At 35.7% G+C, this 27,069-nt stretch overlaps 1 long non-coding RNA gene across 6 annotated transcripts in view; it reads right to left on the reverse strand.

Annotated features, from left to right (window-relative positions):
* Positions 1-27,069, reverse strand: part of LOC140606500 (uncharacterized) — a 236,734-nt gene that overhangs the window by 126,359 nt on the left and 83,306 nt on the right. For all 6 annotated transcript variants that reach the window (XR_012008849.1, XR_012008846.1, XR_012008850.1 and 3 more), the window contains exon 2: positions 18,684-18,821. This is a non-coding gene — a long non-coding RNA (uncharacterized lncRNA). The remainder of the gene's footprint in view (positions 1-18,683; positions 18,822-27,069) is intronic.

Here is a 27,069-nt window from a genome sequence, read left to right on the forward strand (position 1 = left end):
GGCCCTGTCTTGGTTTTTGCCTGCCACCACTGCTGATTTGTATTATGTAATATTCCAGGTTGTGGATAATGTATCTTCAATCTTCAAAAGCAGCTAATCTTTCAAGAAACACTGAGTCTTTTACTATATACTATATACCTGTACTAGGTACAGTGTCTAGAGGTTAGGGATAGACCAATGAACAACATAGTCATAATATCTACCCCCATGGAGTTCAAGGATAAGTGGATGTGATGATGATTATTTAGTGTGTCAACTTGGTTAAGTCATGGTTACCAGATATTTGGTCAAACACCAGACTGGGTGTTGCTGTGAAGATATTTTTAGATGAGATTAACATTTAGATCAGTCACTTCTGAGTAAAGCAAATTACTCTCTATTAAGTGAGGGGAGCCTCATCTAATCAGTCAAAGGCCATAAGAGAAAGTAGACTGACTTCCCCCAAGGAAGAGAGAATCCTGCCTTTAGACTGCCTCAGGATCCCAGCTATAATATAAGCTCTTCCCTGAATCTTTGGCTGCCTGCAGGGCTGCCTGAACAATTTGGGGCTTGCTAGCCTTCACAATTTCATGAGCTTATCCCTTAAAATCAATCTTTCTTTCTCCCTCCCCTTCCTCCTCTCTCTCTCTCTCTCTCTCTCTCTCTCTCTCCTCTTTCATTTATACAAAAGCCCAGAAGGAGTACTCTCACCAGGAATTGAATCAGATTCTGCTAGCACTTTGAATCTTGGACCACCAGCCTTCAGATGTGTAAGAAAATCAGTTTCTGTTGTTGAAGCCGCTCTGTCTATGGCATTCTGTTACAGAAGCCTGAACTGACTAAGGTACCAACAGAATTGAGATTCTTCGTCCTTTACAATGTCCTCTAGGGAGAGAAACACTTTTCTGGACATTTAGATAAGTAGATACTAACTTCTTCCAAATCTTTTTGAAAACGAACACATGACTGTTTGTCTCTCCACGTATTATATACTTAGCATCTCCTCTTGCCACCTGCTCTGTAAACCATTGAGGATCCTAGTGTTTATCTTTCAAAGGACTGCATGATACCAATTAAATGCTTGCTCTAATGCTTGACCTGTTTTTCGCCTTGAAAAACAGAATGTGTACTGATTAAAGGCAGATATCTAGAACTACAGTACACAGCTCTAACTACAGCCCCACATTACTAACCTCTGTATGTCAGAGGGTTTGTGGCATAAATTTAGTTAAGTCAACATGTGTAAAAGACAGAGAGCTGGCCTCGGTTCATGGAAGCACTAACATATTAGTTTTAATATACTCTAAAACTTGTTGGTATTGTCATACCCACAGCTCTCTTCCTACCAATATACCTAGGTCTCCCTAGAAATTGCTGGAATGAATCCATTGGGTGCAATGTTTCTTTAGGGGTCTACCCCTTCCCATGTAGCCTTTCTAACCACCCACCAAGGCTACCTTAACATCTTTGTAGTACTTTAAAATATATATTTATTTATTTATTTGTTTGTTTGTTTACTTATTTATTTATATATAGAGAAAGCAAAACATGTGTAAGGGGAGTGGAAGAGAGAGATTCTCAAGCAGGCTTCATGACGAGCATGGAGCCCAACTCAAGGCTTGATCTCACAACTCCGAGATCATGACCAGAGCTGAAATCAAGAGTCAGACACCCAACTGACTGAATCATACAGGCACCCCACATCTTTGTAATACTTTTGGTCTTAGCTAAGTATTTGCTACAAATCACTCGATCATAGAAAGACGGTTTTAAAGGGAAAAAAATACACAATTCGTCATTAATATTTATCTTACTCCTATGGCTATCAACCATTTTATTGCCCATAATAGACACAGGCCTTGGAATAGGTGCTTCATGGATCTTATTTAGTCAAAATTCATTTAATCGTTACATCTCATGTATGTTTATCATCCACTTTTGAAGGCTTGTTATTACTGTTTTTCACGATGGTTCTTTTAAATATTTTCAATTTGAAGCTAAGAAATGCTTTCATTCTGGCTTGCCTCGGCAACTTTTGTTATCAAAACATTTCTCGAGAGTCAGCATTTCTGAATTACTTTTCACTGTGTTCAGTGATCAAGAGTCTTTTAAGTGGAACAGTTGGTGTAATCATTCTAGCAAAAAGTACATTTCTGGGTAATAAGTGACCCTAAAACATTTACAATTCTAAGAGATCCAAATGCAGGAAGAGAGTGTCTAATGCAGTTCTTCATATAATCAGGTAGAAACAGTTCTATATTACTGTAGCCCACAGTTCCCCAGGCTTCCCCATTTTGGAGCTGAAACTGAGGCCATTGGGAGATGAATTTTGTCTTTACTTGATCATAAACACCAGCTCCCAATAATGTCTCCCCTGTCACCCCTGATATTCAAGTTCTGCTGACAGCCCCTTGAAGATTATCTTTGCAAGTACATTTTAAATAGTAGGACCAACCCTCACCTGGCAACAACACAGAGATTTTGGAGATTCTGCTAAGCTCTGCTCTGTTATTGCCATTTTATCAGGCACTATAGATTCATCTAGTAGGTGCTTCAACTCCTCACTAAGCCCCATAGACTTTGCTAGGTATTTGGAAAATATTTTTCTTTGGGAATTGTGTTAATTTCATAGGGTGGCTATAGCAAAGTAATACAAACTGAGTGCTTTAAAAACAAACAAACAGAAATTTGTTATTTTATACAATGTAGGCTTGGAGTCTGAAATGAAGGTGGTGGCAGGCCTGTACTCTCTCTGAAGGCTCTGCAGGAATCCTTTGGCTTCCTAGCTTTTGGTGGTTGCCATCAATCCTTGGCATTCCTTGGTTTGTAGATACATCACTACTCTGTAGTTATGTGCCATCTTTCTTTTATGTACTTTTGTGTCCAGATCTCCTCCTTCCTATAAAGACATCTAATTGTATTAAGGTACATCCAACAACAGTATGACTTCACTAACTTCACTGCTTTGGAAAAAAAAAAAAAAACCCTATTTCTAAGTAAGATCACCTTTGCAGTTACCAGGGTTTAGGTCTTAAACATATCATTTGGAGAACACAATTCAACCCAGTATAGGGACCAGGAAGCCGTTAAACGAATATTTATTGAGGGTTTACTACCTGCCTGGCATTCTTGGTATGCCTACAGGGCATTGCTATTGCCTCTTTCATTCCTATCTATCTCTGCCTTGCATGCAGCATGCACTATGGTCTCCTATCATTTTCTTGGGGAGTGGCCAGACCACTAATAATGTGGATGCTTTTCAGATGCCAGGGCTGCATGAGTCAATGGCAAAAGGACAGGACTACGTCTCTTTCCCTTTTATAATGTCTCTATAAAGGAGGGGCAGAAGCAGTGCTATTTGTGCCTAGGAATCTTGCAGAGTTTTATGTAACGTGGCTCCTTCCCTATTCATTCTACTGAGGGCATAAAGTGTGATTGAATGGGTGGGACAACATTAAATGAAAGACCTGAGCTGTAATCAGGGAAGACAAACAACAACAACAGCATTTTCTGACCCTATGGTTTTAAAACTGGTCCCAAATCCTCTCCCTGGGATCTTTTTTTAAGAAATGTTTCTGAGAGAGGGCTGCATGGGTGTGACTCTGTCAACTAAGCCTCTGCCTCTGGCTCAGGTCATGATCCCAAGATCCTGGGATACATCCCACACTAGGTTCCCTGCTCAGCACGGAGCTTGCTTCTCTCTCTCCCTTTGCCTGCAGCTCCCCCTGCTTGTGCTCTCTCTGTCTGTCAAATCAATAAATAAAATCTAAAAATAAAAAATAAAATAAAAGTTTCTGAGCTATCTCAGACTCTCTTTCAATGGACTTTGGTCATGCTGCTCCTATACACAGTGCATGCTCACAACTTAGGTCATGAATACCATTAAGCCTTCTGGACAATCCGCTTCATCTCAAACGATCTGTCCCATCTCTCCTATTTTAAATGCTAGTGGCATTCACTATCAAGGGAATACCTAATATCATGTTTTGAAAATGCAGGCCCAGTTTCAGATAGATCTCAGATCTTAAAAATGTCAGTTCTTAGAAAAGGATTGAAAATAATGATTCTTGTGTGCTTACCGTTTGCTCGATGCTAGAGTGAATTCGTGTATATATCTGACTAGATCCTCACAGATATTCATGAAATAAATGGCATTATCACATCCACTGTGCAGTTTTAAAAACTGATATAACTGTTGTGAAATCAATCAATCAATCAATCAATCCATCAACTGCCAAGGTTACATAGCTACAACTGTTAGTTAGCCTGCTGGTTCTTAACAATTTTTGCATTTTGCTTCTGCCATTATCGTTCATGCCACACAGTGTACACAGTGCTTAAAACTATACTCTATAAATATCTTGTGGGGTTTTATTCTTTTAAAGTTGATGAATAATCAGTAAATAAAACATACCTTGAATGGTATAGGAAGCTGTGTGTGGGAATAAAGCAGACATGTGGAACTGTGTGCTGGCAAACAGCAGGAGTCCCATATTCGTGTTTACTGCTGAATTTAAGGGCACATAATCTCAGAATGTGTCATTCTTATAATCAGCCACTGAATTGTTTTACTCACAAATTGCATCTCCCAGTGTAATGTATACATTGTTATCCTCACAACTAAGGTTCATGCTCTGTTGGCTCCTCCATCTGGGGCTGTATGCAAATATTTTTTTATATATGCACACATAAATTTCCCAAACACAAATCCAATTTATTGGTATTAGCATGTGTTTTCACCCTCCAATATGCTGAGAGACAGAATTTATGTTGGATACTTTGTAAAAACAGAATTAGATGTAGATTCAGAGCTAGAACTGTCTCTGTTAGGATAATGTATTCCTTCATTTTGCTTCTTCCTTTTCCTCCTCTAATTTTTTTCTAAATGGGTCAAATGAGGCTAAAGCCTAACTGAGCAGCTTTATTTGTTTGACATAATTACTAATTTGGTAGCAGTCTCTTTTATGTATGACTGGTGATTTTTCCTCCTTTTCTATTTGTTTTATTTTATTTTTTTTTTTAATTTTTACCATTTTGAGCTAACATAACTTATCCCAGGCAGCAGAGAAAAGAAAGCACATGTCCTCGGTTTGCAAACTGATGTCCCTCCGTACCAGTTTGCTATAATAAGGAGCCTGCCTTCAACAATTGCATCGAGTGATAATGATCCATAGTGGTCCCTTTGAACAGCTTTTATTATCATTCTTCATCCATCCAGAACCCATTATATTGAAGGCAAGACCACCAATTATGTGTCAGACACTGGTAAATATTTAAATGATTCTCAGGCTGTGGACTTTCCAGGTCAGTATTTGGCTCCTACAGTACAACCCAGGCTTGGACTCCATCAGAATACAGATATTTCTAAGCTTGAGGTTAATCTTTATGGTAAGAGATACATATTTACTTTGAGTAGTGTGAATATTTGTCAATGGACAAATCATTTTCCCTGTCCCTTGGCACTCATTGTTTTCATCCGTGAAATAAGATTGCTCAGTTCAGACACAATGTTCCTTGATTCAGATGATCCTCCAACGATAACCCATGATTATATCAGTCTGCTTATGTTTATAACTTCCTATGTAGTTTGTTTTTTATTTTTTTAATTATAGTCAAATTCTTGATCATTGTGAAAAGTTTAGATACTACCAAATGCTTACAAAAAAGGAAAAATAGCAGTTTCCCCCAATAATATATTCCAGAGATGGGCAGTTGACATTTCAGCTTTTTTGTTTTGGTTTGGTTTTTTTTTTCCCATAGTTTTACAGGACATGGTTTTTTAATCGAAACTTTCATAATAATATTTTTGGCTATACAAATATCTCCATCTGGTCCCCAAGGTTTTGTGGTGGTTTTTAAAATTATTTTCTGCATATCTCTAGAAGTTCTTTGGCATCTCTCCAGAGTCTGCCTTTGGGTGGGAAGAATAGAAAGAAAACACAAGCTGTCAGATCTCAGGGTGAATGAGGGCCTCCCACCAGATTCTAGGAAGGTCTAGAATATAGTTATGTGAGCAATGGACACAGTACTGAAGCATCATAAGGATTAATTCCATGACTACTGCCTGGGGATCCTCACAGAAAGACCATTTCACAGTCCAGAATGAGAAAATTGAGTAAAAAAGAAATCTTGGAAAAGAAACTTAATTGTTGAGCTTATTTGCACACTTACTGATTCTGGTTGTCTGAGTTGATCAGGTGTCAGGGAAGCACCATTTATGCAACAGTGACTTCCAGGAAAATGATTCGCAATGAAAATAAATGAAGGTCTGTGTTCAATCCAAGAGAAACATTTGCTCAGCTGGAAAGTCAGCCAAGTAGAATATATGTCTGCTCACCTCAGATTGTCCTCTAGTCATCTTGCATTTAATTATATGGTAACAGTGGGGAAGTTAATGCTTACCTAACTTTGGTACAACTTTAGAATGTTCTAACCTTTCCTGAACTTAGAAAATTTGGCCTACCACTTCTAAATATTCTTCTATTTTGTAAAGAGTTACATTTTGTGTTTTTGTTGTTTTTAACTTCCCCTTCCCTTAGCACCATCCATGAACAAGATATAAATGTAAAGTATATACGGATAGGCATTACCCTAAAGGTGGTAATGATAATAGAGATTATATTATGCCAAGGGATGGAGGACTCCTTAATAATCATTCCTTTGCCTTTTCCTCCTAGTCAAAGAGAACGTTGTCAACTTTTATATTGAGCCAGATGTCATACATTTGGCATTAGATGTTGATGAGAGTGTTAGTGATCTCTAGTCTTTTTTTAAAATCTTGTCTTAAAAAACTCTAGATCTGTGAGCAATGTCTCTGTTCTTATTTATTTTTTTAAATTTTTTTTTGTAAATTTTTATTTATTTATGATAGTCACACACACACACAGAGAGAGAGAGAGAGAGAGAGGCAGAGACATAGGCAGAGGGAGAAGCAGGCTCCATGCACCGGGAGCCCGACGTGGGATTCGACGTGGGATCGCGCCCTGGGCAAAAGGCAGGCGCTCAACCGCTGCGCCACCCAGGGATCCCTGTTCTTCTTATTTAAAAACAGATAAGAATTAGTCCTCTGAAGAAGTTAGAGAAAAGAAAAAGCCATAGGTAAGCACACATTGTCAATAATTCCTGATGATGCTCTAGGTAATTCCATTTTCAATCCATACCTAGCTTCATCCTCCCTGTTCTAAAGAAGCTGTTCTCTTTGATGGTCCAAAAATCTCGTCTCAGTCCTCAGTCTTCTTGATTGCTTGTAAGTAACATCTGAAGCATATTAACCCTTCCTTCTTCTTTAAACACTCTTCCCTTGGCTTTGGGATGCTGGTCTTTTCCAGTCATCCTGAGGACCTTTCTGGAAGTTTCTTAGCCTCTCTCTCTTCCCTTCCTGTGACCACATCATCTACCCAAATTTGATGTCACACATAAAATTGTTAAGAAAGTCGCTGAAGTTGGCATGGTCATAAATTTCCTCAAGAACTTCAGAATGATAGGTTAATATTTATATAATTCAAGTTTCCATGAATCATGGATGAACAACTCTGAACTTGTCATCCCAATAAGCCATTTACATTTAAGGGTAAAAATCGAATTATTGCCTGTAATGTTTCCTAAAAGCTTCAGAAAAATTAAAGATGTCTCAAAGCTCTGTCTCCAGGCCTTTTTTTTTCCCCACTGTTATCTCCCTGGTTCATGTTACAATTCCATCTATAAGCTCTGTATCAAGAATTAGGAAGTCTCAAACTTTTGCTTTCACATATTTATCTTCTGAATTTCAGGTTCTGCGGTGCTGGCTGAAGATGTGGTGAGTGTAATTACTTGCCTTCCATTAGTACACTGATCTGTACTTACTTCCTAAGGTTTTCGTAATTAATACCTAAGATGATGACTTTAATGCAGACACACAAAACAACTGTTCTAAACATTTTCCAGTGGCATATCATTAATGATTATTCATGATTAATTAATTCTGGACTGGTCATTTTTTAGTAGTTGCCTCATATGCAGCCAGTCATCTTCTTAGCAATAGTAGGAAAATAAGAGTCAGGAGCTGTTTTTATTTTATTTCACCTTGAGTGCTTATATTCTAAGGCAGTCCATCATCAAATGCAATCTAGCCTGGACTCAAAAATACTCTAGAGAGCCTAATTTAGATATAACAGAGTCTTTGGCCTGTAAGTCACTACCCAGTACCCTCCTTTTCCTTCAGATTTTCAATAAGTTATGAAATGTCTCACACCAGTTTACTATTTTATGCCTCGGCATCCCATAATTAATTGTTTTATTTCTCAGGAAGCCGAGTCCAGTTCTGACTTCTGGCTAATTTACTATTTATCAATATGGTATTAGACACTCTTTTTATATATCCACTAATGCTGATCAGTCTTTATTGGTCTTAGAATAATTCCTATCTTTTTCAAGACTATCTACCTTATTTATAATTGCTTGCATTTATCTTTCCTGATTTATACCGATAAAAATGCATAATTATACTTTATATAACACTTTGTAGATATATACTTAATAGAATAAATATTATCCTGTCATTATTATCCTCACCCAACTTCACCCAACTCACACCTCATATATTCCTTGTTCTACCATTTTTTCCAAGTTACATGATTTCAAATTCTTCAGTGTCACTGTAGATTCTAATGCTCCATCCCTCCCTAAGGTTAGTTGTTACATCAAATTCTGTTAACTCCACCATATTTTTTTCATTCCCAAGCCATTTTCTAAGACAAATTCCTCATCATCTCTCATCTTAATTTGTGAAGTAGTGTCTGAAATGTTTCTCACCATCTTTCCTTCTCCTGTCATTCATAACTCCACAAGAGTTACTACAATGTAATATAAAGAAAATTTATTTTTAGGGTGTCACAGTTAAGAGGCAGAAAATTCTTTGTCTTCAATTATCATTGCCTGTAGGACAATCTCAGATTTAACAAGGCCTCCAAAAGTCTCTGCAATGTCCCTATTTACAAGTATAGCCATATCTATCCTTACATCCTTCCAAAGTAACCATTTCATTAATATTCCATACGTTGGCTCCTCTGTTCCCTCTGTTTAGGATATTCTTCACAAAGTCCCGGTTATCCAAGGCCCAGCTCAATTATGATCCTTTTCTATTCAGTTTTCCATGCTAAACACTGAGCAGAATTCAGATTTCCCTTATTTTCTCTCACTTATTTTCTCTTCACGCACTTTAACAATATTTCTATTATGTATTATGTATATTAAATCACATAAGTATATGACTTCCTAACTGAATTGAGGCAAAATTAGTTGTTGCATCCTCTGCAGTGCTCAGAACAGTGTCTTACGCATAGAAAAAACAGCAAAGGGATGCCTGGGTGGCTCAGCGGTTGAGCATCTGCCTTCTGCCCAGGGCATGATCCTGGAGTTCTGGGATTGGGTCCCACATCGGGCTCTCTGCAAAGAGCCTGCTTCTCTCTTTGCTTATGTCTCTACCTCTCTCTTTCTGTGCCTTTCATGAATAAATAAATAAAGTCTTAAAAAAAAGTAACAGCAAATATCTGAAGAATTCATGAAATGAATTTACTTATATACTACTCCTTTAAATGATGGGAGTAATAAGTCTACGTAACACCTATGAGTTCTGTTATCCTCCTTGCAATTTCCTTCCATCATAACACAAGGTAAATTTTATGCTCCTTATTCTTAAGATGATTATTCATTCAGTGGATTCAGAAACATGAACTCACTTTCTTATCTTCATCTGTAAAATGGGGATATACTGGTACTTACCTGATAGTTCTTATAAAGATTAATTCAGCTCAATGTAAAATACATTGTCATATACAGTGCTGCCCAAAGGTTATCATTGTTTATACTTTTGGAAGTTAAAATATCACATAATTTGATAACAATATCAAACTTCTATGCTCCACATTACATATGATTACCCCAACTGAGATAAAAGGGAAAACAACACTAGTTATTCCACATTTCATCAAGGTAAGTACTCAAACTGATGAAACTGTAGCATTTCCAATCCCCATAATTAGAAAAATAAAAACAAAAAAATAAGAATAAGTCCCAAGAATTTTAAAATAAATTTTAATAAAAATGCTATCATTAATTCTATTTAGTCAATGAGAAGGGAAAATAATTGTTGGAAGTTTGCACAGCTAGTAAATGTGAGAAGGGATACCAGCATCCTGATCTGTTCAGTTCAACAGGCATTCGTTTAACCATGTGTAATGTGTTTCCCATATAGTGCTTCACTTCTTTTTATTATTATTATTTTGTGTGTATGTCTTTGCTCTGATTTACTCTCTCCAGTATATTTTCTTCTGGAACACCTTATGTCCAGAAAATGGTTATTTGAAAGTCAAGCTAAAAAAGAAAAATGAAAGTCATGGTAAACTGGGCATATGAAAACCCAGCATATGAAAACTTTGTTCACACTCTATAAAAAGATATGTGAGAAATATGATACTAATTTACCTTTTATAGCACATATGATTTTCTCCCTTAAGTTATAATTATTCACATATCTATTTTTCTTGCCCATCTAATCTTTAAGGTTTTTTTGAGAAAAATACCTGTTTTGTCCAATTTTGATCACCTCAGAATATTCAGCACACTGCACTGCACACAATAGGTACAGAAATATTTGAAAGTTTGCCTTTTTTGTTTCTCAGGTCAATGTTTTTTTTAGATTTTACTTATTTATTTGAGAGAGTGAGCAAGAGAAAGAGAGCAGGAGTAGGCTGAGGAGCAGAGAGAGAGAGAGAGAGAAGCAGACTCCTCCCTGAGCAGGGAGCCCAACCTGGGGCTCAATCCTTGGACTCCAGGATCATGACCTGAGCTGAAGGCAGACACTTAAATGACTAAGCTACCCAGGCACCCTCTCATGTCAATCTTATGACATGTACATTATATGTTTTAATTTTTTTATTTTAAAAGTGGAGAAAAGGGAGAATGTTTTGAGCAGTCCCTTTCATTGTATGACAGGTATACACATAGATTTAATGATAAGGCTAAGTGAGTTTGAAGACATATAAACACCAAAAAGCTTTTGAACTAATCCTATTTTCTTTTGCTCTGCATGACTATCCTACAGCTGGAGGCTAAGAAATCTCATGAAATTTAGTTTCTAGCAATTTTCACTCTAGAGAGTTGAAAGTTAGATGTTATAAATACAACCAAGAGATGGGTTTTCACTCCTGATTGAAACAATATGCTTTTTTCTATTTTAGAGTTTTCTATATACATATTGAAAGGCAATCATTAAGTGAACGATGATTTTATCGTTGATCTGATTTTCGGGACCAATGCTTCTTAGTTTCACAACAGTAAATCACTTAATTGAATCTGTAAACTCAAAAATCATCCTTGGTCACCTAAAGTTGTAGTCTGAGTCCACTGGTTTCTCCCACATCTATAGTTTTCAAAATATAATCTGTTTAAGCCTTCTTCAGTCATTCAAATGACTTTCTAAGTCCCCAAGTCTAATAACAGATCTGTAAACTACTTTTGCTATGTGCTTAAACACGTGTTTTGTTGATGGATGCAACCTTGAATCCCATTCTACAAGACTGGTTCCTGAATAATGGAAGCAAAGCTTTCACAAAGCTTTCATGGAACTCACTGTTCATATTTGCTTAAATTAAAAGTCTCTTAAACCAAATGTTTCTTACAAGGCAACCCTTCATTTTAAAATTAGGGAAAAGTTCTGCGAAATTCTTGACTAATGATGCAACTTAAAGAGTTTAAATAAAATGACAGGAAATACCCTCCCTTGCCAGGTGACACTACTGAACAACCCCTTGACTGTTCTCTTTGTGCTATTCATTGCAGCCCTTTCCTGTTCAATTTCAACAATTTTTCCCCTCTGTGAAAATGTTGGTCCAGAACAAATGTCTTGGGTTCAGTGACAGATACACTGTAACAGAGAAGCATCCATTCTTGTTTAAGCTGTGAGAGTAGTATAAATAGAATCTTCCCCTCTGAAGGCCAACAACAGCAGTTAATTATTTAAGCTCTAATATCACTAATATTGGAACATGCTTGTGTAAAAAAGAACTAATGGGTTTCAGTTGGTAAACAATCCATGATAAGTTGTAATCCTGTCAGTCAGTGTGATCACTATATTTGCGAATTAATCTAGAATCTGAAAACAAGACAATTAAGTAAAGTCTGTATTTACACTGGAGATGGTTTATGCAACCATCATATGTGTGGAAAGGCTCTGACTCTACAGAACTATATATGAATGTAGTTCTGCCAGTAAATTCAGTGTGGACCATGATAGCATTGTCAAGATTTCAGATCTCCTGGATGATTTCAAAAATAAGAATTATAATGAAGAAAAACCTGTAGAAGGCAAGTAAACCCTATAAAAAATACTGTTTTTTGTTTCTTTGTTTTCCTTTTTTTTTTTTTTTTTTTTTAAGGTAGGCACCATGTTTAGTGTGGAGCCCAATGTGGGGCTTGAGCTCATGACCTTGAGATCAAGCCTGAGCTGAGATCAAGAGTTGGACACAACCAACAGGCTTTTATAGGAAAGGGTAGGGTGGTGCCGGTATAGGGTGATAGCTGCTTGTGTCTATATATGCTAGAGGTTAGGTAAGGTTTGGTTCCTGTTTCCTGCATAGGTCCTGTTTTCACGACATGATGACTTGTCCTTGGGCGGTCTGCTAGTGGTGGGAAAGTCCCAAGGTGAGGGTGACAAGATGGAGGGTCTGCCACCATCCCACCTGATCTCCCTTGATCCTGCCCACCCAACAATAATTGGGAAGGTTTTACTTTTAATTATTACCAATTCATCTTTATTATCATTATCTGAAAATAAATGTCTGCTGAATATAATTTTAAGCCAAAGAAATATTTTTAAATATCTTTTGAAGAGTAATTGATTCAAAGTGCTTAAATTAATATGAATATGTAAATAGTATTTCTGTATACTAAGACATAACTGCAAACATAACCACAGAGATTTTATACATTTTTCAAGGAGCTTAGTGAGACATTTGATAAATAAGAATTTGGGAAGAAGTTTGTTTTCAATGGCTTCTTCTGTTTTTGAATTTGAGATTCTAGGAAGAATTTACTTTTTAAAAAAATGTTTACTGTATTTACCTTTAATAAATAATAATCCAATTATCTTAAGGTTTGAAAATATCTAGCTAATTTATTTCCTTTTGCTCAGATTTCATATGTTCTCTTTGTAATGTTATTTAAACTCCTTGGTAGAATTCAAAGAATTAAAGTAGATTTGAAACATGTCAGCATGTCAATGACTGTTATATTGATGGCTCTGTCTAAATGTAAAGCCCGGAAGGATTTATATATGACCCATAAGCTATGCATCAATTAAGTGCCTGGGTTTAAATATGAATTTTAACCTCTGATAATTTTGATAAAGTACAGTTGAGTTAGCTTTAATTAATTGCACAGCCACTAACAAATGTACTCCATGTTGATTTACAGCTTTTCAGCTTAACAGTTAGTTTAGTGGCAATGAAAACAAATGAATGATAAATCAAGTTTGTGTTCCCCAAATGCAATTGTTATAAAGGTGAGGATGTTCTGTTTTTCTCATTATTATGTAAGCATATGCTTTCTCCTTCCTGATAAATTTATTGGATTGAATATAAATCTTAATCAATCATATTCCTGACTCCTGAAAGTACCCCTTATCCAAACAGTTTCTTATACTCTCAACTCTACCACTCAGTGAGACCTGCTCTCACTCTCATCTCTCACCTCCAATCACTTGAACTCATCTTAGTCTATTAGAATATAAAACCTTTCTGGCTTATTTCCTTTCTAGGCCATCCTGGATTGATTTCATGGTCAGTCATCTTAGTGACTTTCTCTTCACTTCTCTACATATATTTACTGTCCTTTAACTTCTGCTTCTGATCCCTCCTTGGCAGTGCCCAGGTGTTGACCAATCCAATTATCTTTCTTTCTCTTAGGCATGGACAAGCTAGGAGGGAAAATAACACCCTCTCTGTAATTATACCCATTATGATTACAGATGTGTGTAAAGCACACATCTAAAGCAACTCGGCAGGTTTTTTTTTTTTTTAGCTTCCATTGCTAATCCCCTTCCTCATCCACATAGGGGCTATTCCAAACTGTGAAAACTAACTTCACAACTCCAATCCTATCTCCAATCTACTTAATTCTCACTCTTAGCACATAAACTATTATACTAACATAATAATGGTCATCAATAATGGAATTTTAAAAATGCATAGAACTTTTCAGCATAAGTGAAACTTAGTGTATGAAATTAAGGCACACACATACACATAGGCAGGAGTGTAGGGTAATTTCAGTATGAAATGTATACTATGTGAATACAATCTAACAATATTATATATGTACGAAAGAACCTCATGGAAAGAGGGGAGGGAAGGGCACTGAATTAAGTTACTATAGCAATGAGTGGAGTTTGAAAAACTAAAGGCAAGAGAAACTACCAAAAACTGTGTTTTACTTGATGAAGTTGTTTCCTCCCAAAGGAGCGCCTATTAAAACCTTTAATACTGCTATACACCTATATTGAAAACAAATGATCAAAAAATAAAATAAAATAAAATAAATAAAAAATAAAAAAAGAAACAAATGATCAAAGAAATGGATAATGAATCATGAGAGCTGTGTTTCTCACTGTGAGAAGAGAGTGAGTGAGTGAGTGAGATTACAAATTAGATACAAGAAGAGACTATAAAGATCCAACTGGTGATGGAGTAAAGTTGAAGACATAGTTATGAACTCATGTACATAGTAGCAGTAAGAAAAGCTTTATGCAGTTAGAAAGAAAACAGATAATATTGATAATTAACACTATCATCTTTATTTTATTTCCCACCCGCTCATCAACCAGTCATAATCTGATTTTTAAGAACACTGTTCTAATAAATGTTTCAATGGTTACCAATTATTTACTAATTATCAAATCCCTATGTCGTATCTTTAGTACTAAATCTACTTGACTTCTCATCTTCATTTGGCATTCTTGTGTGTGTGTGTACATGTGTGTATGTAAGTCCTGGTTTATCCCTTCTTAACAATTTTACTTATCTTTCTTTTCAGTAGATAAGAATGTTTCCAAGATATTTTTGCTCTTCAAACAAACCTTTTTTCCTTGAAAAATATCATTCCTTTGTCTAGCTTCTAAAGTCACCTATTTTCTTATCATTCTCAATATAAGTGGGAAAATTTCCTCTGGTGGAAGAGCATTTTCTGATTTCTCCAACTTGTAAGGAGACTTATTTTGCCTTTATCAGCAGAGTCTCAGAAAAATTAATGAAATAAAAAATTTTTAAATTACTTTAAAAAATTCATGCAAGTTTTTTGTAGCACAAAGATTTTAAAATAAGCAGAACAGGAGGTGACATTATCAAAATAGTGAGTTAGGTTATTCCCAACTTCCATTCACCTCACAAGAAGCACAACTAACATCTATCTATAGATAAGACGACATTGTAAAAATCCCAGAAGCCAGAGGTAAGGCCAAAGCACCTCCTGGACCAGAGACTGAGAGAGACCACAGTAAGAAGCACAGTAAGTGTAAGTGTAAATGTAAGAAGCACAGTGTTACTTTGAACACATTGCCCCTCCCCCAGGCCAGCACAGCACCACACCTGGAGAACCCTCTGGGACTACAGTGTCTTCAAAGGGAAGGAGTCCAAGGCAGACAACCTAGAAACATACAACCTACCAAGACTGAATCATGAAGAAATAGAAAATCTTAACAGACCAATAATGAGTAAAGAGATTGAATCAGTCATCAAAATTTCACAAGAAAGAAAATACAGGAATGAGATAGTTTCACTGGTAAATTTTACCAAATACTTGAAAGAGACTTAATGAAAACCCTTCGTAAACTCTTCCAAAAAATAGAATACAGAATACATCCAAACTCATGAGGCCAGCATTACATTGCCATCTAAGTCAAACAAAGACAGAACAAGAAAGAAAATTACATGCCAATATTCTTGCTGAACATAGATACAAAAAAGAAAAATCCCTGAATAATGATATGGAAGACCACTTCTTGACCTGTGAACACTGGAATTTGAATGAAGAGGAAATATACTTTCTGTTAAGCCACTGAGATTGGAGGGTGTGTTTATTTTAGCAGATAGCATTACTCACCTAAACCTACACGAGTCTTTAGTACCTCAGTGCTCTTAAGTAGTGTTTAAATCCCTCAATCTTTCTACATCGTCATGGCAGCTGTAGTTCTAAAGCACACCCCATTTCCAAAAATATTTGGTGATTCACCACAGAATAATTTCATGATGCAATAATATCCAAATTCTTTAATATATAGATAAGGCCTATAAAATGCCCTGCATTTATCTTTTTGGTAATTCTTCCTGCTATTTACCTCAGCCACCTCCTTACCCATTAAAACCTCATCAATCTGGGGGATCCCTGGGTTTAGAGCTTGCCTTCAGCCCAGGGCATGGTCCTGGAGTCCTGGGATCAAGTCCCGCTATCAAGTCCCACGAGTCCCATGTCGGACTCCCTTCATGGAGCCTGCTTCTTTCTCTGCCTGTGTCTCTGCCTCTCTCTCTCTCTCTCTCTGTCTCTCATGAATAAATAAATAGGACCTTTATTAAAAAAAAAAACTCATCAATCTGATTAATTCATATTTTGCAAATTGTATATGTTCTCAGGTTTCCATTTATTTTATTGTTTTCATTCCCTTCTAGAATTCTTATTGGAGATTTCCTCCTGCAAGCATTGCTCATGTTTTCGACTTCTCACATTATTTTTTCTTGTAGCATTCCATTTTGTACTACAAGATTAAAAAAATGAGTCCACATTTACACTTCTATAACACAGTAGTATAATGTAGCATTTATCATATTGATCATAAATTCATAAATTCTCCTCTGCAAGCTTTTGAATTGTTTTAAGTTCCTTTTTACTAATGCTGGGTCTATTTCTTAACCCAGTGGGTGTCTAGAGTAAACATATATTATTTTATTTTCAATTGAATGGAATTAATTTCCTCTATTAATTTGAAAATTGTGATTTTTAAGATAAGAATATATTGAATTTTATCCTTAACAATTACATTTTAGGGCAAAAAACAATTACGAGATAATGAGAGCAATAAGGTTGTTAGAGAAGATGGAAATTTACCCTATTAAGAAGCAAACAAAATCACAAGCAGTCATCTCTGTATTAATAATCTCTAGTACAAAGTATATTTTTATTCACTTATTAAAGCTAATTCAAGAAATTCTAACTGATGATGGCACTGTCAGCAGCATAATCAGTAATCGTTTGTCTGAAAAAACCAACTTCACATGAAACACTGAAAAAACCAACTTCACAAATTCAAAATTGTCTTTCCTTCATTATTTCAAATAATACTGCTATCCTGTATTATAAAATTATTTTGGGCGTTTTAAGTAGATCCCAGACAGAGTACACAGTAGCAATCCAAAAGCTATACACCATTTTAATCAAATTAGTGTGGGGGAGATTTGATAGGTAAGCAAAGCTGGAGATTTAGATAAAACTATATATCTATTTTCAAAATGTATTCAAGCTTAAAACTTCAAAAGAATATATTTTTAAAAATTCAATAGATAAAGATCTATGTGTTCAGAATATTAAGCACCTTTATTTCAGTAAGCACAACTACTAGAATTTTTTTTCTTCAGTGAGTTTTTTTTGATAGTGGTATGTTAGTAATGTCTTTTAAAACATCAAGAGTGTGAAGGAAATTCTGTAAGCACATGATAGAATCTTGTAAGATGGCCTGGGCAAATATATTTCCTATAAGAAGCTTATGCAGTATATCAAATAGGCTCAAATATTGATCTTTATTACTAAATACCATAGCATATAAGATTTCCTTCAGTACTATGGAAATTCACGCAGATTATGTAATAGTGTTGTACCACAACTCTAATCCTCCATATATTCTATCTATTTTATTAAATAAAAAGACAAACTGACACTTTATTACTTGCCTATCATAACTTTTCAAAAAAAACTAAAATCAGAAACATTATAATAGAAACAGTAAACTATTGTCTGTCTCTCTATGTCAGCTCCCAGTGGAGAAGCTGTCATTCTAGAGGGTACCCTGAACCTAGGCCACCAGAGCACCTCTGCTAAGCCAGGATGGGACATCTAAAGTATGTGAGTATAATAGGGTTTGCTAATGTGAAAAGAGCAATTTGTAGAATTGTAGCAAAATGTAGAAAGAAAATACTTTGCTACATATTTTCAGTTACTATTTAGATTACAGATATAAAATACGCAAAAACATTGGAAAGGAGATATAATGATGATTTGGAAACCAATACAGTAAAAAGATTGACAACTTCAATATTGCAAAAAGACTCCAAGATATTAGTGTACAATTCTCATAGATGAATCATTTTTAAGTGAATTGAAAAGAAGCAATCTTTGTGTGCTTATTGCAGTTCTAGATGGTTACCTTAATGATTGACAACTATTTATCACTGTTGAAAAATAGTTGTCTGTTCACTGTTCCCAATCACAGAGATTGGGAATCTACTGTGATGTGTGGATACCTAGATTGATATAGAAGAGATTGCCAATGTTTCCCATAATTTCTTTGAGAAATTATTTTTTTTTATTATTTCAATTCTCTTCTAGAATTCATGTGCCATGCAAGATTCAAGACAAGTGTAGGCATCGAGTCTTCTCCAGAATACTTCAGAAAAATAAAATGTTACCTGCTTTTACTTTTATAAAATAAATTAGACTTTCTCAGAGCCTCCACTAATCAGTGTAAACAGTGTCAATCTCTCTGTAGAAACCTTCTGTTTCCTCAAGTACACATAGGAAATTTCCAATTATCTGGTTCCAGAAGCCTAGAAAAAGAAAAAAAAAAAGTCTGTTCCTTATGCATGGGACATACTGTTTCCACCACTGCTAATGACAGATGACTTTCACTTTGTAATAAGCCACATTTCCAAGTTGGTCCAGAGATGCCTCTCACAAAAGCAATTCTGCACTTTAGATTTCAACTTTATGCTTGCTTACAACCATCCCCAATGACATCCTTAAATCACAGCATTGGTGTCTAGCCTTGTTAGTAAGCTTGCAACCAGTGCTTTAAGCCATGTGTAATATTATAAACAATCCACTTTTAGTTTTCCATCAGTTGCAAAAACTCAGAAGCTATTATTCTTTTCCATTATTAACTTATCTTGTTTTCTATTTCTTTCATCTCCAGGTATTTGTAGATTCTCCAGTCTCTGAGTTCTTGAAAAGCCTCCAGACCCTATTTAACGCTCTTATTGAACCTCAATTTTCATGCAAATCCTGGATGGGATGTGTGTTAAGGTACCTGACAACTTCGGTTTTCAGCCCTGAAACTCAAAGTCATTAGAAAGCACCTTTATTTAGCAAAGAGACCCAGGGTTCCAAAGCACTATATCTTAATTGTCTGATCTGTAAGTTTGTGTGGCAGTGGAAAAGATTTTCCTTCCATAGAGAAACCAAGACAGAAATTAAGATACCTGATAATTATTTTGTCTTATAAATATTATGAGATCCACAAGATGTATACCAGGACAAAGGAAACATAATGCAGATAAGATAACTTCTTTTTCTCTTTGTTTTCTTCAGTTTTAATGCACTATATTCTTTACTGATATAAAGCTGAGTTAATCACAAATCAGTTAGATTGGTCTTCTAATATCGCTGGTATCTGATTTCTCTGAATTGACATATAAACTGCCTTATTAAATGTAAATGAAACATTTACTCGTTAAATTAAACTATTAGAGAGTATTTCAGTTTTGATGCAAATCTGGAGAGGTTATTCTAGAGCTATTTGAACAAGCCAATGGCAAAGGTGTTCTGAACTCAGAATGGAAAAAATCAAAGATTATAGGGATGTTTCTTTGTTCTCCGTCTGCTTTTCTTCCTCCTCTTTCTGTTTTCTTCTTTCTTATCCCCTTCTCAATCAATTTTACTGATGACTAGATTATCTAAAGCAAAAGACTATATAAGAAAGACATGGTAGCCAACTATTCACCACTTTAACACAAATGTAAAAATGCAATCGAATACTGAGGAAAGAATAGCTGTAGTATACCATGATAAATCCAATTGGAACATCAAATTTAACTCATTTCTAGTAAAGGAAGACACACACAGATGCCTTGAAAACAATTATTTTTTAAAGATCTTATTTATTTATTTATTTATTTATTTATTTATTTATCTGAGAGAGGGAGACAGAAATAGTGACAGTGATAGAGAGAACACAAGCTGGGAGAAGAGGGAGAAGCAGACTGCCTGCTGAGCAGGGATCCTGACATGGGGCTCAAACTCAGAACCCCAGGATCATGACTTGAGCTGAAGGCAGACACTTAACTGACCGAGCCACCAAGGTGCCCCCAAAACAATTATTTTTATACCAAAGGAAAAACTGATAAAATGATAAATAATATAAAGTATGAAGAAGAATGTTATAGCAATTTCTTACAGCCTCTTCAAACTCTTAGCTCTTCTGCCAATGTACTCTGATATTAAGAGAAATGTATTAGAGATATTTGAGAAATGCTGCTATAAGAATTTCTGTAAGATTTGAGGTTAGAATTCTATGAGTGGCACTTAATTGCATTAGAATATGAGAAAGAGTAGTATAGCTATTTAATAGGCACAAAGTCTAGACTTGCAGAGAAAATGGGCATAAAGAAATCATATACGTGATTTAGAAACACATATACAAATAAATACATACAAAAATATTGGAACATAAAATAAAGGTAAGCTAAATAATATAAGAATACTGTCATTTGATGATCAGTAATGGTCAATGGCCAAGATTCAGGTTTGGCAATCTACCTTATATGAAGGAATAACCCCAAACAAGGAAAAATATTATAATGCAACATTTCTATCACTGAAGACATCCTGACCTCAACCCTACTCCATCAAGAGCAATGAGAATATTGTTATAAGCCAGAATCAGCTCCAAGGACATTTTGGAACCATAATATTAAAGGGTATTGAGGCTAAAGTAGTAAGAGAAAATCATTAAAGCTCTGGTATCTACATTTTACTTTGCCTATGAATTCTTTCATGTTGGTTTTCCTGTTTGGACTGTTATGTTCGATTTGTTTATAGAAAAAGTCTAAATTGAATGAATAAAATAAGTTATATTCTAAAACTTAGGGAAAAAAACTCTTCTCTTTATATTCTCTTAATATACTTTCTTTAGTCTTAATTTTCTTTTTTTTACTCCCCACATGAGTGTTAAATTAGGGTATGGATCTTGAGGAAAATGGTTAAAGAATGTGTGGGGTGATCTTCAAATACATGCACAAATACAGACATTCATTATAAACTGAAATAATACTTAAAATCCAGAATTCTAGAAGAGTTAGCAAGTTTTCTGGGAAATATATCTCTCTTGAAGTAATCAGTCTGACCTTATGATTCAGATTTAGGTATGGATCTTAAGCAATAATTAAAATAATTATTTCATATTGTTATAGCTATAGTGGAAACTCAATGAACCTGTAGCATCCCAGAACCCAACCCACCTGGCCTTGAGGTCTTTTCAATAATTGAGCTTAACACACAGGGATAGAGATTATCCCTCTTATTTCAAAATATATTGTGTAGCTTACATGACACTATAAGTTTCAATAGCATGTTTTACTGACTGTAAATTCCTATATAACCCAAGTCAGACAGAAAACAGAGCTCTAGTCCTGCTAGCCGGAAGGTGATTGACAGTGGCTACAGTCACATCAGTTTCAATGCCTATGGATTTCTACAACAGTATACAACAGCCTGGTTGATTTGCCAACTTACCTATGTCATTCCTTGGGGATTCCCAGAAACACCATACAGAGGGAGCTCTACAAATGTCTAGAATTTTTCATGACAACTGAGCTTTAGATTCTTAAATCAGCACACATTCCATCTCCCTCCTTCTCCCCACCACCTCTACCTCTCCTGATACATTTTTAGCAAATGGTTTTCTAAAGGTGATCTGAAAACATTCTCTATGTTGTTTTTAAAAATTGTTGTTGATTTGTGTTGGTATACTACTTGTACTTGATTATAAACACTCTTGATTAATATAAAAAATATTTGAGTAGTTAATGCTTCAACTGAAAATAAACTTAAATGCGCAGCAATAGGTGAGCAAAAAATTCACTCAATGGAATACTGTATGGTGATTTAAATGCTGGTTATGAAAATATTAGGATAAAAAATAACATGTGAAAGAAAGCAAGTAGTAAAATTATTTTTAGAGCATGGTTTCAATTATGTGCAAAATCACAGAAAATAGACTCGATTAGAACACCAAAAATCTTAGGGTGGTAGACTAATGGAGCATTTATTTTTCTTTATTTTTCAAATTGTCAAATTTTATATATTTACTCTTTCAACAAACAGTTGGCTAAAGAGCAAAGTCGTTAAACTGAAAAAACTGAACATTTGGTAAGTTCACTTTCATCAGCAGCTATGGTTTGTATAACATCAAAATCCACTATCGGTGTGCAGTGTGACTTAAGGTAAAAAGGCTCACAATGAGATGCAGTGATCTCTAGTACAGAGAGTTTAACCTCACAGGTCAAAAGCCCATGTGTTCACTTGTAGGAAACTTTAAGAGTTTCTCCATCATTTTGTCATTTTTATTATAATTTTTTTTAAATTCCCAAAGACTTTTCCAGTTTTAAATGAAGAACCAAATATATTAAGAGAAGGGAAAGATTTTGGAAGTTCTATACCTTGGAAATCTTAAAGAAATGTATGGAAGAACCAGTCAGTATATTCCCCTTATAAGTTGCCTCTATTAAATTATTTTAAGACACTATGGGCTTCATAAATATGCTTTTAACAATTTGATTTCAGTGCTGTTGTATTTAATGTAACAAACTATTCAAATTTCTACCAAATCAATGGCATCTTTACTCCACATAAGATTTCAATCCATGCCTAAAGGACTAATTCCTAACCCCTGACTTGATAGCCTTTTAAAATTATTTTGCTGTAATTAGGCATCTGCCAGGCTTCTGAACCCTATAGAGTTCCATTATTTGGAAGCTTTTCCTTTCACCTGTGAAATAGGAATATCCTCCATAATTTTGTTAATGCCTGTTTACTTCCTGGGGTTCTCCATGCTTCAACATAAAAACCAAATCCTCTAATCTTCTGATTTGCTGTCCATCTCTTCTGGTCCCTGTAGACCTTACCAGACTATTGAAACATTATCGACTACTTTATGCTGTAATTATGCTTCTTGGATTCTGGTCTTCATTTCCTCAGCTGATATTTCAGTACTTATGCACCCTCCTCCTCTTCCTCCTCTATTACTAGATCTAACTCAAAATTCTCAAACCTAATACATACAGAATCAACTGTTGACAGTTTGTAAAACCAATTGTTGCCTGAGACTCATCCCAGACATGTTTAACCTAGGGTGGGGCTTAAATTATGGCAAATTTAAAAGCTCTCTTATGTTGGCATGGGATGGTGAGAAGTGCATTCTAATGCACAGTCATGGTGGAGAATCACTACATGGATACTGATTCCAGTCTCACCTGGCTTATCTTTACATTTACTACTCAAGGTCCATGGAAAATTAGAAAAAAATTAAAATGTCTGATCTTTGCAAAATCTATAACATAATAAAATATTAGAATTGTGATTCCTGAAACTCTCAAGATTGTGATGAAGGAGATTGCAGCCAGGACAGTCTCCACAAAAGTCAAGAATTAGCTATCCATAAATGAAAACAGGTCTGGGAGAGCTTAAGAGTTCACTTAAGAAACTTTAACAACAGAGTGGCAGAAGAAATCATAGAATCACTCCACAAAAAAGAGAAGGAAGAGCAGTTTCATTTTGCCTACATCATTCCATCTCAGATTGGCACTGCTTGGCACCAAGAGGGAACTCCTGAGCTAGAAAGAATTCCCTTCACTTGGGTCAATGAGCATTTACCGCAGCCTTGGGACAATACACGAAGGGTCACTTTGGTTTGCCCCACTCAGAGACTAGAAGTCATTCAGTGAAAGTGATCCTAGTTCCCAGTGACCTGCTCTGCAGAAAAACCCAGCAGTTCTCACCACTGAAGGAAAGGGCCAGCACAGCTACTGAAGACTCTTTGCAGATTTTGCCAGCTTTCACCCTTCAGGTTTTCAAATTCACAGATGCCAGTTCTGAGCCCCTCCCACTCCCTCCTTTGTCCCTCTTGTCCATGACCCACTGGAGCCCAGGATCCTCATTGAGCAGCCAGCCCCAACCTTGGCAGGCAAGTGCTTGAGTGCAAGATGCCAACCTAGACCTCTGCACTGATTCCCATCACCATTTGTGTGCTCAGGACTAGCCTCTCCAGCTGTGTACCTACATCCTGCTGGCTCGACTCCCATCACCAGTTTTCATGCCATGCCTATACCTGTGGCAAGATCCTGTAGCCACAGGAGTGCATTTTGACAGTCAGGGCCCAGGAAGTTGCTTATTGGCCCAGATCTGGCCCTGTCTCCTGTCACTGGCCCACACCACTGGAATCACCAGCAGCTTAGATTCTCCAGCTATGCACCTACAATAGACCCCCTGGCATACACTGCCATGCCATGGTGAGACTCTATGCATTTGCAAATTATATATCTGATAAGGAGTTAATATCCAAAATATATAAGGAATTCATATAATTTAATAGCAAAAAAAAATCAAATAATCCAATTAAAAATGGGAAAATGTCTATGAATAGACATTTTTCCAAAGATATACAATGGCTGACAAGTGCCTGAAAAGGTGCTCAACATCACTAATCACCAGTGAAATCCAAATCAAAACCATAATGAGATATCATCTAAAATGATGATATCCGGCAGCCCCAGTGTCTCAGCGGTTTAGCGCCGCCTTCAGCCCAGGGCGTGATCCTGGAGACCAGGGATCGAGTCCCACGTCGGGCTCTCTGCATAGAGCCTGCTTCTCCCTCTGCCTGTGTCTCTGCCTCTCTCTCTCTCATGAATAAATAAATAAAATCTTAAAAAAATAAATAAAAAATAAAATAAAATGATGATATCTTTTAGATATCATTTTAGAATTCCAGTACTACTACTACTGGATATTTACGCCAAAAATACAAAGATGCTAATTCAAATGGTTATGTGCAGCCCTATATTTATAGTATTATTTACAGTAGCCAAATTATGGAAGCAGCTCAACTGTCCATTGAATGAAGATGTAGTATGTATATATACAATGGAATATTGTTCAGCCATAAAAGGAATGAAATCCTGTCATTTGCAATGTCATGGATGGAGCTAGAGAGTATAATGCTAAGCAAAATAAGTCAGTTGGAGAAAGACAAATACCATGATTTCATTCATATGTGGAATTTAGGAACAAAACAAATGAGCAAAGGAAAGAAAACAGAGAGAGAGACAAACTGAGAAACAGACTCTTCACTGCAGAGAACAGCCTGATGGTTACCAGAGGGGAGAGGGGAGGGGAGAAGGGTAAAATAGGTGAAGGGGATTAAGAGCACACTTATTTTGTTGAACACTAAGTGAGATATGGAATTGTTGAATCACTGTATTGTATACCTGAAACTAATATAACACTGTTGGCAATACTGGAATTAAAATAAAAGACTTAGTAAACAAAAGAACAAGAGGTAACAAATGCTGTGAAGATGTGCAGAAAAGAGAATCCTAGTGTATTATTGGATGGAACATATACTGGTGAAGCCACTGTGGAAAACAGTATGGAGGTTTCTCAAAAAAATTAAAAATAATAGTACCAAATGCTTCAGCAGTCCTAGCTCTGAAAGGAAATGAAATTAGGACCTCATAGAGGTATCTGCATCCCCATATTCATTGCTGAATAATTCATGATAGCCAATACTAGGTTTTGATCAATAGATGAATAGATAAAGATATGGTATATTTTTATAATGGAATACTATTGAGCCATAAAAAGAAGGAAACCTCGTCATTTGTGACAACATGGATAAACCTTAAGGGCATTTTGCTTAGTGAAAAAAAAAAATAGAAAGACAAAGAGAAACACTGTCTGATCTCACTTGTATGTGGAATCTAAAAATGTCAAAGTCCTAAAAACAGAAAACAGATTGATGATTATTGGAGGTTTGGGATAGAATAAAGGCAGAAATGTTAGTCAAAGGACATAGACTCTCAGTTGTAAGATGAATAAGTTCAACAATGTACAGTATGGTGACTATAGTGAATAATACCACATTGTACACCTAAGAATTGCTATGAGCAGATCTTTACTGTTCTCACCACAACAAAAATTTTTAAAAATTGTAATTATGCAAGGTGAAGGATGTGTTAAATAACCTTATTGTGGTAAACATTTTACTACACATATTGGTACCAAATCATCACATTGTGTACCTTAAAGTCAGACATTGTTATAAGTCAGCTATATCTCAGCAAAGCCTGGGGAAACAAGAGAATTGTGATTCATGATAGCATTAAGGATTTTCATCAAATGACAATATAGCAATATTGGATATATGTCAAATATGTAAATTCAATCCTGTTCCTTGTTACATGAGTAGGACAGGGTCCATAGTGGATATTATGCAAAGTCACATGATCATGGAATTTGTAAAAACTGTATACCAAAAAATATTTGCATTTTTCTGTAAGGTCATACAAAAATTATTTAAAATAATTTGAATATTTACAAACTAGAGTGGAATGAGAATCTGAGCTAGAGGTGACAAAGTGGTTGAGAATCAGTGAAAAGCCAGTATATTTCTTTTCTCCATATTTTTCTAAGCCTAAAAAGAGTCTTTAATCTGCTTTGTCAAAGAAACTGTACACCGAATACATTCCCTTCGCTGTTTTTCTAGGAAATTCTTTCCTGCTTCTGCATTTTATTCAAAGTGACAGGGTAAAGGTGGAAAGGGAGTACATTTTAAGTATATTCCACATTAGACAGAAATGAACTTCTATGTTTCTTTAAAATTGGGGAAGTAGGCCTGGCAATAGAAGTCAGATTCAAATATTATAAAGCTAAGCATTACTTTTTTCTAAAGAATAATTCTGTTCTCTAGAAGGAAGCCTGAAAAACAGAAAATCACTTGCTACAAATATTGGGATACAAACTAAT

The sequence above is a fragment of the Canis lupus genome, chromosome 16, assembly GCF_048164855.1.
Source record: "Canis lupus baileyi chromosome 16, mCanLup2.hap1, whole genome shotgun sequence".
NCBI classification, from domain to species: Eukaryota; Metazoa; Chordata; class Mammalia; order Carnivora; family Canidae; genus Canis; species Canis lupus.